The sequence below is a fragment of the Dipodomys spectabilis genome, unplaced genomic scaffold (genome assembly GCF_019054845.1).
Source record: "Dipodomys spectabilis isolate Male_0828 unplaced genomic scaffold, ASM1905484v1 ptg000307l, whole genome shotgun sequence".
Classification (NCBI taxonomy): Eukaryota; Metazoa; Chordata; class Mammalia; order Rodentia; family Heteromyidae; genus Dipodomys; species Dipodomys spectabilis.
The window spans coordinates 2450325-2464516 of NW_024870984.1; positions in this window are offsets into that span (position 1 = coordinate 2450325).

A 14192-nucleotide genomic window follows, 5' to 3' on the forward strand; every position below is an offset into this window, starting at 1 on the left:
AAAAAAACACATGACCTCTGTGGCATCACAGACCCTTTGTGTATCCATATCCTCATAGTGAACTAATGGAAATTGTGATCACACATAGCATTGTGTCATCACAAATACTTTGAGCAATAATTATGACTGTGAAATCACATTGTCATCATGACATCATCATCTCATTGTGACATCACCAAACCCCAATGACACCATACCATTTTTTCTTTTTTTTCTTCTGTGTGTTATTTATTGTAATTATAGTGTACAGAGAGATTGCAGTTACATTAGCAAGGTAATGAGTACATATCCTATCAAACATTGCTGCCTTGACATCATATTGTCATTTGGATGTCATAGACCCATTGTGAATGCCTATTCTTTGATTTCATTCAATTTCAAATGTGCCATGTGAGTTGATATCAGGAAATCATTGTGAACCCATAACCTTTGTGACATCAAATCTCTTTGTCACAGCACATTGCCTTTGTTATATCACTAACCCACTGTGACATCAAATTCCTCTCCTGTCCTCATAATTTTTGTGACATGCCATTATGACATCTTAGGCCCTTTGTGAGTTGAAATACTGTGTTCGACCTCATATTTCAGATATGACATGAGATATCTAAAATCCAGTGTAACATCATGATATCACACCACTGGACATCATAACCATTGTGTCACTTTGGACATCTCAGATCTGTTAGTTCTTCACCTTTGTGACTACATATACTTTGGTGACATCAGAATCTCTTCCCAAACTCATATACGCATGATGAGTTAATGACAATTGAGATCCTAAAGGCCATTGTGATATCACCAACCCCTTGGGACATCTCAAATCTATTGTGACACCTCATCAGTATGGCGTCACCAATTGTGACCTCAAAACTTTATTATAACATGATGTTGAGACATCACATTGTCATTGTAAAATCACTGTCCTATTGGGTTTTCACATGCTATGACCTCATACTATGAAGCTTCTTTTATCACCTTGTATCCTCACATTGAATTATGAGTAATTGAAATTGGATATATCATTCTGATATTACAAATAAACTGACATCACAAAACCATTGTGACCTCATCACCACTGTGACATCAAAAACCCAATAAGACATCTCATTTCTATTGTGACATCTCATTTCCATTGTGACATTATGGATCATATTGTGCCATCACAAACCTATTATGACCTCTTACCACCTTTGAAAACACACGTGACCTCTGTGACATCACAGAACTTTTTTTGTATCCATATCCTCATGGGGAACTAATGACAACTGACATCAGACATACCATTGAAACATAACAAATCTTTTCTGACATCATCATAATTGTGACATCATGTTGCCATTATGACACCATCAGCTCATTTTGACATGTAAAACTACAATGACATCATAGCATTGTAACATCACATTGTCATTCTGATGTCATATACACGTTGTGTTTGCCTATTATGTTATTTGATTCTATTTCTAATGTGGCATGTTGGTTGATATCAGAAACCAATTGTGAGTTCATGACCATTGTGATATCAGGGTGCCTTAGTAGCATCACATTGCCTTTGTTATGTCACATTGCCAAATTGATGTCACAAAGGGATTTTGATGTGACAATGGTTATGACATCACAATGAGTTTCTGATATCAACCCATATGCCCATTTCAAATACAATGAAATCACAGGTCAGGCATTCATAATGTGACTATGATATCACAATGACATAATGGCAAATGCTATAATGTCATTGTCATTTTGTGATGTCACCATAAGCTAAAGATGTCATAATAACAATGTGATGTGACACTGGTTATGATGTCACACAGGGTTTATAATGTTACAATGGCTATGAGGTCACAATGCGTTTCTGATATCAACTGATATGCCACATTTGAAATATTATGAAACCACAGGATATACATTCACAATGTGTCTATGACAGCAAAATGGCAATGCTATGATGTCACTGTAGCTTGGTGATGTCACCATGAGCTGATGGTGTCATAACGACAGTCTGATGTCAAATTGGTGTTGATGTCACAAAGGGTTTGTGATGTCAAAATGGCATGTCAGATCTTAATTGTCATTAGTTGATAGTGAGGATATGAGAATGAAATCATAATGACATACACAAATGAACTGTGATGACACAAAGGCCATGTGTTTTTGTTAAAAGTGCTAAAATTCCTAACAGGTTTGAGTTTTCAAAATGTTAATGATATAAAAATGGGTTAGTGATGTCAAAACTAGTTTGTAATGTCACATCTTATTTCAAATTTCAATTGCTACAAGTTCACAATGAAACACGTTCATAGAAAGATCTTGATATCCCAAAGGCCATGCATTTTCTAAGATGTGATGAGGGCATAATAAATTTGTAAAAGTATGATGGTACAATAATATCACAATTGCAATATGATGTCAAATTATGTCATAAGAGTGTTATGTGACAATTAGTTGATGATGCCATAATAGTGATGAGTTCAAAATAGCTTTGTGATGTCGCAGTAGATTGCTGATGTGACAATGGCATGCCAGACCTCAATTGTCATTAACTCACAATGAGTATATCATTTTAGAATGTGATTGTGAGGATTCCAAAGGCATTTGTTGGCACAAATGTGATGAAGTCAGAACAGATTTGTGATGTGACAATGTGACACAACAGTCATTACATCTAGCAATGTGATGTCACAATATTCATAATGTCACAGTACATTTCAAATATTTCCCTAATTCTAATGACAGCTTGTGGAATAGAGCTAAGTACTGAGTCCTTCATAGGTTGCTCTGTGCTGAGTCTTGCACAGGGAGCTATGTGCAGAGTCTTTCACAGGGTGTAGTATGCCGAGTCCTGCATTGGGTGCTGTGTAGGGTGTAGTATGCCGAGTCCTGCATTGGGTGCTGTGTTCTGAGTCTTTCACAGGATGCTGTGTGCTGAGTCATGCGAAAAGTGCCATGTGCTGTGTCCTTCTCAGGATGCATTCTTTCATTGGGTCCTTGTAAGAGCTACATACTGAGAGGATGATTATGCAGACAAGAGATTTGAGCTCAGATATGTCTCCATGGCAGGGACAAAATTATATATTACTGAAGACTAGAGACTTGTCTCCTGAAGACCTTGAACTCAGGGCCTAGGCTCTGACCATTACCTCTTGGGCACATGGCTACCACTCCAACATGTGGAACCACAGACCCCCTTACAGCAGAGTGCCATGACCTAGGGGGTCGATAGCTGCCTTCTCAGGAAGCTGAGATCTGAGGATCTGGGTTCCAAACTATCCCAGACACAAAAAGTCCTATGAGACTATTATTTCCAATTGACCACTAAGAAACCTGAAGTGGAAGCTTGGTACTTTTGGCTCATGCCTGTCATACTAGCTACTCAGGAGGATGAGATCTGAGGATCATGGTTCAAAGCTAGTCTGGGGCAGGAAAGTCCTTGAGACACTTAGCTCCAATGGGCCACCAGAAAAACTGAAGTGGCTCTGTGGCTCAAGTGGTAGAGCACCAGACTTGAGCTGAAGAACTCAGGGACAGCACGCAGGCCCATACATCATCTCCTACAACCAACAACAACAAAAGAGCAGAAACAAACTAACAAATCTGAAGTAGAGGACTGGGAATGTGCCTTGGGGTAGAGTGCTTTGCATATATGAAACCTTGGGCTTGATTTCTCAGGACGACATCACCAGAAAAAAGCCTGAAATAGCTCTGTGGTTCAAGTGGGAGAGAGTTATCCTTGTTCAAGAAAAACAAGGTACAGTGCTGAATTCAAGATCCAGGACTGGTGTATGCATGCACACACAGGGACAAACACACACACACACACACACACACACACACACACACACACACACACACAGACCAGAAGTGAAACAGACACAGAATGGTAAAGCACTGGGCTTCTGCATTGAGCTCATGTTCAGCACCCAGGCCCTGTGTTGAACCCAAAACCTAGCCACCTAGGGCCCAACAAGGAGAGGTCAAATGTTTCAAAACATGATGAGCTTCGCCAGCCTTAGATGACACGAATCTTTCTGATATGCGATATGTGCTTGGATATCCCAAGCTTCCAGAAACCTAGGAAAGGTATCATAGGCCCATCATCGCCTGCAATTAAATATTTCATTAGGTTCAATATCCTAGTTTTTGGCCAGAAGAACTCCTGAATTATATTGAGCACTGTATCTGAACACCGGAATATAGTCTCACAATGGCAGGATAAGTGCAGGGAACTTGGCCTGCCAAGGGAGGTTACACAATTGAAGGCATCCTGTCAAAACAGAGAACTAGGGAGAGAGATAGCTTGGGGTACAAAGAGGCCTTTTTCTCCTGGCCTTCAGAGCCTACCAAACTCATCCTCGCTAATTGGTCCAGATAGAGTTGTTTCACGGCTGTACAGGGGTAAGGCCTTTTTTGTTTGCCTGTTCAGACAATGACTGAGACTTCTTACCACATTATGGGGTGGGGAGAAACCCTCAGGCTACACTGGGAACAGTAAGGGGAGTCCCTGAACATGCACTGTTTCAAAAGCACTCTCTATGCTATGAAATCATTGTATTAAAACAAATTTCCTAGTTTGGTGCTGTTCATTATAACTACTCTGGAACTACACCTAAAGGAACATCCATACACATGCAAAGACATGGAGGTACAGGCCCTTTGTGCGGGGGGGCAGGTCCTGGGGTTGGATTATGAGCGTAGGCATTGTCCCTGAGCTGCTTTTGCTCAGGTAATGCATTAACCTTCAGTCGCAGCCACACATCTGGGCTTTTCTCGGATCTCTTAGAAATAACAGTGTCATGGACTTTCTAATACTGGCTGGATTCAAACTAAGGTTCTCTACATCTCAGCCTCCTCAGAGCTGAGATTAGAGTCAGCAGCCACTAGCACTTCCCTTTCTTTCCTTCTTCATGTTTTACTCTGGACAAGCTGACTTCTTAACAGGGTCATTCCATTGGTTTGAATTTATAAGTAAACTACCCAAGTTCTTTATAGCTGCTTTCTCTGAAAACGATTTTCTCTCATCATCTTCTCCTTTGGTCACAGGTTTGCAGTCAAAAGTGAGAAATGAGTGTTACAGGATTTGGGAGCAAATGTCCACAGGACATGCCAGTTCAGTCACTTAGTATTGAGCTGCAGTAAATTTACTGTCTCAGGATGAGTGGATCGAAAGCTGGAACGATCCTCATGCAGTCTGCACTGCTCCTTTTGCCTATAAAATGACCTAATAATTATGAGTGTTTCCGAACTTAAGTATCTAGAACACACTAGAAACATCTTCCTGTTTCTGTTTTTCTCTAGTACCTCTCGAGATTTAGACTAACGGTTTGTGAGGAGCGGTTCCTCAGCGAATCCCTGAGGAAAGTTGCTTGAATCCTCCTCAGGAGATCGCCGTCCAAAGCCAGCCTGAGCAGGAAGTTGTGAGCCTCTTTCTCCAATAAACCACCAGAAAACCAGAAGTGGAGCAGTGGCCCAGAGGGTAGAGCTCCAGCTTTGAGAGAGAAAGCTAAGCAGGAGATACTGGCCAGAGCAGGCAGGAAAGCCTGAGAGGTGCTTATGTCCAATTTTTATCGACCAGATGGCTGGAAGTGGAGCTGTGGCAGTGGTAGAGCCTCAGCATTGAGTAACACAACTCAGGATTGCATAAGGCCCTGCGTTTAAGCCCTGGGATGACCACAAAAAATTCAAAGAGAGAAGGCCAAGTTATGTATCCGTGCCTTACGTACTTATGTTTGTATTACCTCCCTGAGTGCAAACAGACCATATGCAATGCTTCTGCTTTTATTTACTGATTTATTTTTCAGAGATGCCTGTTGCACAAACTGCATCATAATCTTCATTTCAGGCCCATCACTTTTCTCTTCCAGGGTACCAGGCCTGTGTCCTTATATGATGCACACTTAGGCTCTCAGCAGGGTTTATTTACATTTTACTATGAGGCCAACACAGGAACAATCACAAATCAGGCAAGGGAAGACAAGATCAGGTTTCTTAGAAGTAACTGGTATTCACAAAAATTAACTTGGGGACGAAAAACGGCAGCCTACATATGTACAAAATACAATTAATAAAAAGATGAGGGGGCTGGGAATGTGGATTAGTGAGAGACTGTTTGCCTAGCATGCAAGAAGCCCTGGGTTCGATTCCTCAGTAGCACATACACAGAAAAAGACAGAATTGGTGCTGTGGCTCAAGTTATAGAGTGCTACAGATAGTGCCCAGGCCTTGAGTTCAACCGAGAACTGGCATAGTTAGGTAGGTAGGTAGGTGAGTGGGTAGATAGATAGATAGATAGATAGATAGATAGATAGATAGATAGATAGATAGATAGATAGATAGATAGATAGATAGATACAAAGATGATAGATGAATCTGGTCTTGGACGTCAAGAGGGAAGAAGGGAACAATTAGCAGTCATGAGGCCTTCGGCAGTGTGCCAGTATACCAGTATCGCATTCACATAACCACAGAGTAGGAAGACTGTCTCTCTCCCACTTCTCAGGCAGCTGAGGGCCCCAGAGCCAAGAGGGGAGAGCCAGGTGCTTGGAGAGAGAAGAGAAACGGCCCTGCTTCTCCTTGGACTGGGGATTGGCATTAATGATTTGCAGAATGAAGGAAGGAGAATGGATTCACCGAGGTAGAAGAAGGGCCTTCAAATCTGACAGATGGAGAGTCAAGAACCCACTTCCTAAGACCAAAAAGCAGGATTTTTCTACTCTGTTCCTCCCCTCTCCCCCACTAAACTGTCTCTCTATTGGTAACCTAAAGATAGCCTGAGGCTGCCTTAACCTGAGGGAGGAAGGTTAATCAGTCATTGTTTGAAGAGGTTGAGAAAAGCCTGACCCTGGTGTACCTCTAACAAATGTTTGAAGTTCCCCCCCCTGCCCGTTGCTGGTTGTGCCTGGAATGAATGAAGTGGTTTTGCAGCTCACTTTCCTGTTGAGTGTGTACATTCTGCCTCCTAATCCTGCAGGCCTTGGTCTCTTCACCTAGCCTGGCTTTTGCAACTATTTTCTGTCCTTCATATACAGTGATACAATGGAGTTCTTCCTGCTAACAGGGCTAGTGCTTGGACCCTGAGAACTTCATTTGAACCCAGGATGGGTCAATAATGTTTCTTTCCTGCTTCTACAGCTTGAGAATTCTACGAACATTTAGAGTGCAAGTAACTTCTCATCACCAAGGGAAACCCAGGAAGCTCTTGAACATCTCACCTTTCAGAAGTGGAAGTCAGAGTGTCATAGACTTTCCTACTCTGGCTGACTTTACCCTGTGATCCTGAGACCTCAGCCTCCTAAGATAGGGTGATGGGCGTGAGCTACTGATTCTTTGCTAGGTTCACAACTGTAATGACATTTTCAGTACAAGTCAACTGCTTATCACAAAGGGTTTGGGGAGCATATTAACCCTTTCAACATTGGACCATTCAGAACCCTGTAGCACACAAGGTTATAAGGCTAGAGTCTCAGAGGCTGGGTATATGGATCTACTAAACTTGAACCTTGAGCTCTGACTCTAATTCTGGTATACATCAGCATTCATTTTCCAGAGAATGTTCTCTTAATTGGCAAATAGGAAAAGTACTTTGATTAACCCTCAGTTTTTTCCAGTTGTGTGTCTCGAACTCAAGCCAGGGTAATGTCCCTGAGCCCTTCAGCTCAAGGCAAACAGTACCACATGAGCCACAGTGTCTTTTGGTGGTTCATTGGAGATAAGGGTCTAACAGGCTTTCCTTGCTTAGCCTTTCTTTGAACTGTGGTCTTCAGCTCCCAGTCTCCTGAGAAGCTAGTTTTCCAGATGTGAGCCACCAGAATCTGGCCTATTATTTTTGAAAGTCCTGGGGCTTGATCTTAGGACCTGGGCACTCTCTCTGAGCTTCTTTTTCTCAAGACTAGAGCTCTACCACTTGAGCCACTCCACAGCTTCTGGGTTTTTCTGAGTATGTGGCACTGAGGATTCAAACCATGGCATTCATGCATGCTGAGCGAGCTCCTTACCACTGTCACATTTCTAGCCCCACCCTTACAGTTTTATCCCTCAACTTGCCTATTCTCAAGAAAAGGCCTCTGATTATAAATCATCTAAAGAAATCCCTATAGGAAGGTGTCCAAAGATGAAGAAGACAAAGCTCATCTGTGGGAGAGACTCTAAACATGTGAAGACTGTAACAAATGCTTCCATTTAATTATGTATCATGTTTCAACACTTAATAAAGTATAAATGAAAATGAGTCAATGTCTTAAATTATTGTGAATCATTTTATAATAGATGTAAAACATGTACTAAATATTGTGTGTATAATAATACTAAATACAATAAACAATAAATAAATGAATCAAATAAAAAATAAAATACAAAATAAATAATAAAAAATAATATGTAATAAACATACATATGTAAGTATATATCATATATTACACATGTATAGAAATATTTTTTTCCATTGCAAGGTGTTCATTTGGGCCCTCAGAACTCTAGCCTGAATTTGTTTTCCTCAAAGACAGTAAGCTTCGCCTTCACCTATGGTGCAAAAGAGTTACCTGGAGGGTGAGATCAAATCACAGCAATTACAGAAATACTGGCCCCAGTTCCAAGACAGTGGCTTAATTTTTTTAATGAAAGCAGTTATGTTCATTCAGTTCCATACAGAGCATTTAAAAAAAAGCAGTGTAGAATTTTGTACAGCTTTTCAGACATCCTTACCTTACCCCCAAAGTGCTTCTCTGAGCACTACATTGTTTCTTTTTTTGTACATTTTTATTGCAAAAATGTTGTACAGAGGGTTCACAGTTACATGAGCAAGGTAATGAGCTCATTTCCTATTGAGCATTGTTGCCTCCTCTTTTTTTTGTTTTCCCCCTACCATCCCTTCCCTCCCATCTCCACAGCTACTCCCCCTGCCGAGTTCAGTGACTTTTTTTTTAATTTTTGGCTTGGCACGGGGTTTGAACTCAAGTAGTGGTAACTCTGCACCTTCCCTCACATTGCTACAGATTTACCAAGACCCTGAGTTCAAATCCCAGGCTTAGGAAGGAAACTGGCAGAAATTCCAAATGAAAGAGCGTTATTTCTTTTTAATTTACTTAAATAATTAATTAATTGTTTTATTTATTCTTTATTTTGCCAACCACGGGGCTTGAACTTAGGTTGTGGCAACTCTGACTCAGCTTCCATCACCCTAGACTGTGGTGCAGTCTCTGGACCCATAGCTGATCCTGGGATCCTAGGCCCTGAGGATTTGCAGGAAGAAAAAAAAGTAGGATACCACAAAAAGTGGCGAACTTCAGAGGGCTGTGGTATTACGTCTTTTTCTTTGTACCATGGGTCTGCATGACAAGGCTACAAAGTGGACATGACCTGCCGTTGCTCAGAAATGCAAGGCAAGCACTCTACCACTGAGCCACCTTCTATTTTCTCATTCCTGGAAGAAGTTGCACATGAAGACAACACTGATCCTTATTTTCAGTCTGTACCTTTGAATAAGGAGGAACATCTTTCCTCTGCTCTCCATCAATTCCCTACTTTCTAGTTAGAATGACTTAGAATAATAAAAATGTAAAAAGAGAAAATAAATCATCATGAAAAAAAAACAGATGCAGAAAATTCATTGTATTTTTCCCAATATGAACTATTGGGGAAATACATGGACACCTTATTCCCACTGGCAGTGAAAGTCCCTAGTTAGGCAATTCTGATGAAGATGAGTAACAAAATGAAAAAGTGAGAAATCTTATCAATTGCAAGAAAAAAAAAGGAGTAGGATCCAAGAAAATTTCTTCTTTGGGCTGCTGAAAATAATCGGCTTACTAGAGTGTGGTGACTACTTTCCATAAAAGCTACTCATGTGAATACTAGGGATGACAATGAATATACCCCTCTTCATCGGGAAGCCTACAGTGGACACTTAGACATTGTCCATGAGTTGGTGGCTCAAGCAGCAGATATTCATGCAATAATTGTTAATGGCTGAACACCCCTGCGCAGTGCTTACTCGTGGAATAATACCAGTGTGGCGTCTTTCTTACTTCATCATGATGCAGATACAAATGCCCAAACTAAACGCCCCTTGACTCCCTTGCATCTTGCTGCTGGGAATATAGATAGCAAAGATACAGTGGATCTCCTTCTGTTGAACCATTATATCAAACCAGGTCTGAAGAACATCTTGCAAGAAACTGCCTTTGATAATACCAAAAAGATAAGTATGTATCACTACCTCTTTGAAGTTGTGGAAGGCTGTACAAATTGTTCTATTAAGTTGTAATGTTTAGGTTAAGTTTCTTTTCTTTTATCTTTTTTTTGTTGAATTTTATTATTTTACTGTGAAAACACCATACAGAGGGGTTAAAATTACATGGGCAAGGTAATGAGTACATTTCTTATCAAGCATTGTTGCCTCCTCCTTTATTTCCCCTTCCCATACCTTCTCATATCCCCCCCACTCCCCTCCACCCTCCCTACCCCTTCTCCCCAGCCAAAGTTGTAAAGTTCGGTTTTCTACATGACGTCTTGTACATCTCATTGTTGCAATGGGTCAACCTGTATCCCTATTTAAATAATTTGTTTTTCCCTTCCCCTCCACAAATCATACCAACATCAAATACAAATAAAGCAGGGGTTATACGGTGGTGGAGGGACATACAAGGCAACAAAGAAATCATCTTATAAATATGTTAGAAACAATTGCAAGAAAGAAAAAAAATTGAATCTTTATCTTGGGGTTCATTTCGCCTAACATCAACTTATCTGACCATTTCTGCTTGTCTCAGACATATAGTAGTTATTGCAAATACGGGAAACCATGGGATCTATGTTTCTTTGGGCCTGGCTTACTTCACTTAATATATTGTTTTCCAAGTCTTTCCATTTTCTAACAAATGGGGCAATGTCATTCTTTCTGAGGGAGGCATAAAATTCCATTCCATAGACTTCTATTTTCTTAATCCATTCATCTACTTAGGGGCATCAAACAAGACCATACTAAAGCTACCAGAACAACTATGTTTATTGCAGCATTATTTAGCATAGCTAAGATATCAGTTATGTTTCTTAAACATCAAAATGCCAGTCCATTCTTTGTGTCCATATAAAATATTTTCACAATCCAAATAACAGCAATATCTTACTGTAAAAATTCCGTGGAATTTTTACAAGTGAATTGCCTGACTTTGATGTCAAAATGTATTTGAGTTGTTTGTGTACATCTATAATGATTTCTGCAGATTTTGTGATTTTTTAATCAGAAATAATTTGATCTTATCTGTTGAAATGAGTGTTATAGAAACTAAAGATATTTCTGGTTCTTGTCTGAAAAAAGTATATTTTAAAATATTCTATATTCTGTGTTTGCATAATATCCATAATATATTTCATTCTTTCCTAGGTATATTTTGAATTCAACATTGTTTTATAATATATATATATATATATATATATATTTATTAATGAATTCCTTAAGAAGCAGGAATTAGCAGTAAGCAATAGTCAAATGCAAGTCAAGTTAAAATGAAGGACGAGATCACAAAATCTAAGAGAAAGTACTGCGATTCAAACTTTCAATTTACAGATGACCAGCCCATATGAGTGAACAAGATCACAAAGTGTCACAAGATTATTTTTAATACCCCTCCCCTAATGATTAATGAACGATTTCAGTCCAGCATAAATGGGCCAGAAAAATAGCTCTTGGAAGGATAGATCCACAATTTGTCTATAAAGGCCAGGAAAACTTGACTTAGAGGTCAAATGTAATTAAAAAAAAACATTAATTGAGAAGATCCTTAGTGCTTAATAACACTATGCGATATACAAGTTGCCATGTCAAAAACAAAGTTTACAACTTTGGTGCGGGGGGGGGGGGGGGGAGGATCGGGATAGGGGGCAGGGGGAGGATGCAAAGGAATGGGAAGGGGAAACAAAGGAGGAAGCTACAATGCTTGATAAGAAATGTACTCATTATCTTGCCCATGTAATTGTAACCCCTCTGTACAGTATTTTCACAATAAAAAAATACACAGGTACTTCAGTAAAACTTGGTTCTGTGGTATAAAAATGTCATTCTCAAAATATTTAATCTCCTGAAAGTGTATTCTTTTTCAAGTAATCTTTGAAAAATCAAATTCGCAAACCAGGCGCTAGTGGCTCACAAATGTAATCCTAAATACTCAGGAGGCTGAGATCTGAGGATCACGGTTCAAAGCCAGCCCGGGCAGGAAAGTCCGTTAGACTCTTATCTGCAATAAACCACTCAAATATCAGAAGTGGCACTGTGGCTCAAGTGGTAGAGTGCTCGGCTTGAGCTGAAGAGCACAGGGACAGTGCCCAAGCCCAGAATTAAAGCCCCACGACCTACCCCAAAAAAAATCACATTCGCCAAAACAACATTTGACAAATAGATGATACTTAGTGGCAATAGAGTTACAATAGTATTGATTTGCTTACCCAGCACTAATGCCAAACAAGTTCAACCATTCATTAAACTGTAGAAATAGTACCACCCATCATTTGTGTTATTCATTAGGTGCCTTTCAAAATTTGTTAAATATATCAGCCTCCCATATTTCAAACCCAAACGTTAGCTAATAAAGTAAATTTCATCATTTAATAAGGTACATTTAAAAAGTCACAAATAGTTGCCTTATCATATGTTATTTTATGTTTTCCCTATCTGTCTAACATAGTAAGTCTTGAATATGGGTACTCGTCAGAGATGTGAAAAACATAAAATCTGTCTTCTATTTTTATCATATTCCTCTATAATAATAAATTTTAATTTTCTTTTTTTCTGAAACTTAAATGTAGTAGAAAATATTATCCCATGTAAAATAAAATAATCACACACCATTGTACAAAGCCATTTGTAAAAATTGGTAATTTGGAATACATTCTAAACCATTTTTAAACTTTCTTGTTGACTAAAGATTAATCTTCCAAATGGATGAGAATTACATCATGTCTAGGTGCTTCAAGCCTCCAGTCTTGCAAATTATTATTGCAGATGAATGAATTATGGAAATATAAGCTGACATAAGTTCAAGTATATGCAGGATTGAAACTCCATGGAATGTATATAAACCTTTCAAACTATTAACAGACAGTTTAACAGAATGACTATCAGGAAGTTGAAGCCAGAGAGGAATAATAGTAAATACATAGAATGAATGAAAAATGGAAAAAGGGGCAAATACAGCTAGAATTTCAATATACACATGTGATAAAGGAAGTGGTAAAAATGAAATAAATCTTGGAGAGGGAGTTGGTTGACAATGATAGAAGGAGTGAAACTGATCCAGGAGCATTGGACAATTAGATGGACATATTTAATTTTAACACACTTGCACAACCTTTTGAAATTCAGTGAAAAAACACACAAAAATTACAACCAAACAGCAATCTCTAGAGAGTATGAATATAACCTCTCAAAATTTTAAGCAGTTAATGAAGGGCTGTCTTGGGAAAAGCAAACAAAACTATTCAAAGAGGGCAGTTTGGGGTAGGGGAGAAATTTGAACAGATTTAAATAGATTGTCTCAGGTTATAAATCACCAATATATGCTGCAAATGTTATGTTCCTTCTGCGAGTTCCCTCTGTCTGAACTGGATACTCCAGTCCTGAGCCACACTTGATAGCTTGTGAAGATAGAATGCAAGAGAAAAGATCAAGAACCCATTACTCGGCTGGAGAGAAAACAATTCTCTATGTTTTCTTTCATCTCTCTTCACTACTCTTTCTTCATACTTTTAAGTCAATTGATTTTGAGTTATATATTTCCTTCTTTGTTCTGGAAAAGTAATTGGTGAAAGTAATTCACTAAATATTATTTGCCATTTTTTTTTTATCATGCGGTTTACTTGTTCAAGGGAGTCCATTAAACTTCACCCCTGCATTTGGTTGCCATAAAAAAACAACATTGATGTTAATCAGGACAAACTGTAATGTAAAACTTTGTCTACAAAAAAACCAGTCCAAGAAACTGTGATCACAAATATTTGGATATCCGTTTTTCTTTTTTCTTTTACCTTGAAAGTCTTCTTGTGTCGGGCTGGGAAGTGGCTCAGTGGTGGAGCGCTTGCCTTGCATGCTTGAGACCCTGAGTTCGATTCCTCAGCACCACATAAGCAAAAAGAAAAAACCGGAAGTGGCATTGTGGCTCAAGTGGTAGAGCGCTAGCCTTGAGTTGAAGAGCTGAGGGACA